The sequence below is a fragment of the Scylla paramamosain genome, chromosome 8 (genome assembly GCF_035594125.1).
Source record: "Scylla paramamosain isolate STU-SP2022 chromosome 8, ASM3559412v1, whole genome shotgun sequence".
NCBI lineage: Eukaryota > Metazoa > Arthropoda > Malacostraca > Decapoda > Portunidae > Scylla > Scylla paramamosain.
In genome coordinates, this window is record NC_087158.1 from 18039400 (window position 1) to 18044539 (window position 5140).

A 5140-nucleotide genomic window follows, 5' to 3' on the forward strand; every position below is an offset into this window, starting at 1 on the left:
AAAAAAAAAACGAATAATATTGATGTCAGAAGATTCAGAGGAAGATGAAAAAAAAAAATACATAAATAAAAAAAAAATCAAGAATAAAACGACGAAAGAAAATTATAGATTTTTCTTATTTGAAAGAAATTTAAAAATGAACACGAGTAATAATTTGATCATTTACAAATCTTGGCATTCCTTAAAGTAAGAGGAGGATAAAAATGCCGTTTCAATTTGTCACTGTCGTCCTTCCTGTCTTCACATAACGCCCAGACTGCAGCATCTAAGCCAAAGGAACAGAATCTTGTAAGTACAGTATACTGTACGTGTCCTTTCCTCGATATGACTTACAAATAAAACTCATTTGTTCATCCAAGTACGCTCGCGAGTTGGCACTGAGTTTTTTATATTTTTTTTTTTCCTTCCCTCAAAGTACACGGAACTGTCTCGCAAGGCAGCACACTTAATGTCACGCTGTTTGATATGACTACTAATAGTATGCCAAACTGTCTAAGACGGAATATCCAATTTACATATAAGAGGGATAATTTCTTGCTTCTCCCTGCTCTTATGTCCCCAAATAGTACATCCCATATATATATATATATATATATATATATATATATATATATATATATATATATATATATATATATATATATATATATATATATATATATATATATATATATATATATATATATATATATATATTTTTTTTTTTTTTTTTTTTTTTTTTTTTCCCAAGTTTATCGATGTGAAGACTTCCATTATCCTCATCCGGTAGTTGAATTGACAGTAGACAGATACCCGGGAAAGGCTCCATTCTCTCCTGGCTAGTAAATCAAATCTTCCCCGTCACCTGTATAGCTTCATTATTGTCTGTTATTTTTTTTTTTTTTAGCGTCATCTCTTCCCAAGATTGGTGACGCTGTTCACCTCTCCGGTGCCTGACTGGCAGCGAATATTTATCGTATACGCCCTAATCCTTGCATATTTCTTCATTTATCTATTTGTTTATACATTTTTAGTTGTTGGTTTTTATTTTATTCATTATTTTTTTTGTTATACATTTCACCTTATTTTGTTTATTTCTTTATTTTACAGAAATATTTCCACCTGACCGGATAGGTATAGATAAATGTGTGTGTGTGTGTGTGTGTGTGTGTGTGTGTGTGTGTGTGTGTGTGTGTGTGTGTGTGTGTGCGCGCGTGCGTGTGTGTGTGTTGCGGTCCTACTCAACCTAACAGAGGCTTCCAACGCCTATGTCCTGTGTTCAGTGGAATCTCCCAGAGTAGTTACACTTCAAGAAGCCAGCAGCTCCCTCTTGAGTCCACTCCAACCATTTCTATGTGATACAGGAGAGCAGCAGAGGATGGAGAGAGAGAGGCCTACTCCAGCACAAGTCCTAATACGAGTTCCAGCTCTTGCCCTCACTGTGTTTTCGCCTTCGAGGCAAAAACTAACAACGATTCTTTATCTCTTTCACGGAGAGAGGATGAAAACGAGTCTCGGGTTTCGTCCTTCCCCCACGTCCTCGTTGCGACCAGAGACCATACTGTTGATTGTGCTACGAAAATGTAAATGTCTGACAGTATGACATATGATATTAACGTTATACAGATCTGTTGCGGTACATCTGCCGCGGGTTCACCACATCTCGTAGCTTGCTCAGACCTCCATCTTACCCTCTTGTCTACGCTTCACACGGACTAATGAGCTGCGGAGTGGGTGTCGCCACCAGCTTCGAACCAGGCGCTCGGTCACGACCATTCATCTTACAAATGTCAGCACCATGATGAAATATCTCGTGATATCTGGCAATGCATTTGTCATCGATTTGGCGCCTGAAGACTGCAGCTCACTTCTTTGTCTAGAACTTGAGGTATTTTATTTCAAATTACCAGCTCCTGACTTTTGTTATAATTGTTATTTATGTTATGAGAATTATGTTCATCATCATCGTTATCATCACCATCATCATCATCATCATTACCACTTTTGTTAACTAACTATTCTTGTGCTCCCCTTTTATTTTTAATTGTATGTATTTTTTTTTTTTTATATAGTAAGCATATACTGGCATTGTTTGCATCTGCGCGATTTAGTTTAGTCCTCATATCCTTTTTTTTTTTTCAAGCAATTCAAGACGTAGGAAGGAAAGGAAGGAAGGAAGGAAAATGATGAATAGTTTAACAATAAGAGATGAGTGATTATATATATATATATATATATATATATATATATATATATATATATATATATATATATATATATATATATATATATATATATATATATATATATATATATATATATATATATATATATATAGTAGGAAGGTCAGATCACCAGTAGAGCAACCACGACGTAGCCCATACTGGGGTTCTGATATGATAGATGTGTAATATTCAAAAATTTTGGAAAGATAGGAAATTTAAGCAACAAGGCGGTAGTTGTAAGTATTAAAGCGGTCAACCTTTTCAGGAACAGGCTTTCCTTCCAGCAGGAAGGAAAGATAGATAATAACAGACAAGGTAGATAATAATAGACAGAGTTGATGGAGTTTGACTAGGCACATACACAGAGGGACAGTTCCGGAGAACAATAGGAGGAACCCCATCAGGTCCATAAGCCTTCCGAGGGTTGAGGCCAGCGAGGGCATGGAAAACATCATTACGAAAAATTTAATAGGCGGCATAAAATCGTCGGAGGATGGAGGAGAGGGAGAACAATCACAGAATTGTCCAAAGTAATGTTTTTACCAAAGGTCTGAGCAAAGAGTTCAGCTTTAGAGAGGGATAAGATGGCAATGGTGCCATCAGGTTGAAAAAGAAAAGGACAAGATGAAGTTGTTTGTTATATTTTTGGCGAGGTGCCAGAAGTCACGACGAGAGTTAAATCGAGAACGATTTTCACTTTTCTATTGATAAAGGAGTTTTCGGATGGTTGGAGAACGGTCTTAGCATGATTTCGGGCAGATATGTAAAATGTATGAGTGTCTGGTGATAGAAAGCTCATGTACCGTTTGTGGACCGCCTCTCAATCTTGATTATATTCATTTTTTTTATAGGAGTTAGGTGAGAGGCATACAACACATATTAGTTTAGTCGAAGCCATATGATGGAAAATCCGAAAGACTCAGAGCGTGGGGCACGAGAAGTAGAAGGGAACAGAGAAGGGGTGACTGTCAGTTGGCTCAGAAACCTATGTTTAGGTAAGGAAAAGAAGACGAGGTTTAGTAGAGGAAGGGTTATGTTCCACAAACTGAAAATTATATCTAAGGCTACGAATGTTGCATAAGTTAATGAAAAAAAAGGTTGATGGGATATCAAGACAGAAGCTAAAAGGGCAGTTCAGAATGAGGGCATTTGTGATCTCCCCAGACGGGGACTCTGAGGCTGGTGTTGGAGTCACCATTTTGAATTTTGAGTGAAAGGTGTAGGTGTATTGGGTGTATATAGTGTTGTGTGAAGGAAGAGAATTATAAGTAGCGGGTAGGATGTAAGACACAAATTGTAAGACACAAATGGAAACGTTCAGGGAGGCTGGATCAAAAGCAGGTTTACGGCACCCACCTGGGCCAATGCTTACGAGACTTCCCTGAGAGTAATTAACATTACTGCAGGTGTCTCCTGCAGTGGAGGAGGCAGTAACGTATAATATAAAGCATATCAGGTGCTTAACATGTGGTTGTATAACAAAATATGCAATGAGCCAAACTGTACGTATATTTGTGATTTTGTATGTCATAAAAAGTAATGTATATCTCAAAGTATAGTGTATGACTTTTAATGAGACACCATAAATCAACTTCATAAACGAATGCGAACTCAGTCAAAAACAAATAATATGAAAAATAATTTATTTTGATGGATGTTCGAGGGAAAAAAGTATGGAAAGATACTTCTTGTATCATTTCTGTTCATTATCAGTCCAGTTGTGAACATTTTATCAGCTTCCATGGATGACACCATTCCCTCATTACAACAAAATTTCTAGTATGTGAAACTGAATAATGTAAGTAATGTCGATTCAATCACCTGTTTGTGGTCGGAAAAGCGTGCCGTCCCCTCAAAACATTTAATAATATAGTCGACCCTCAACTTCTTTAAGAGCGTATTTCATGAAGCATCCAAGTCCTTTGACAAAGTTAAGCACTCCAAAACTTCCTAAAGAGTTGTTAAAACGTAAGATGGAGCCTGGAATAGTTAAAATATCAGGTTACTCTCGAGTGTGATGCAAGAGTCAGCCGACAAACACCGCCATTAATGGGGCCCTCGGATGGCAGGTAGCGAGGCGAGCAATTGGAACACAGTCACCCATTCCTTGAAACTCTTGAAGATATAGAAGGAAGGAAGGATATATATATATATATATATATATATATATATATATATATATATATATATATATACATATATATATATATATATATATATATTGACCTGAAACATTGCCGGGTGAAGCCACAAAGTTTACAGGACAGTACTATACGGGAGAGAGGAGATAGCGGCGTCAAATTTCCAGCCTGTTCTCTTACCACCCCCCATTCCAATAGCTTCTGATCTTAACTTCGGACGAGGATCAAGTATAGATCAGCTGAGAGGGTGTCGCCGCGTCGCCTTTAGGCTGAGGGTTGTTGGAAAAGTGTGAGGAAAAAAATAATTCTTCTAAATGTAACGCACCCAAGGCAAGTGGTGTGTGCGACTTGAAAGAAGCGGAGAAGAAATGTGACACAAACCAACATAGTTAGGTGTGTCCTCTCTGCCACAACTCCCGGAAGAATACAAAGGAAACCATGCTGAGAGGGAAGATGAAAACGGTGACAAATATGAATGCAGATAGGGAGACTTTATTTTCAGTTACCCCGTGGTGTTCCAAGAACAAAACGACTCACAATGTACAGTATTTCGCTAAAACAGTTTTATTAACCTATTCCATTAAGCTTTTGGTTTTATTAATCCTGCGAGTGCTGAAATAAATTTTGGGGGCTGCTGGGAAATCCTGCATATATGGAGGTACAATGTCTGCTCCTTGCAAGAGATATAAAAAGTATCAAAAAGATGCTTTTAACGAGAGTGTAGTTGATATTCAATAAACGTTAACCTCATTTTCAACTGTGATAATAGATCTCTTAGGTTCCCTTTCAATGATC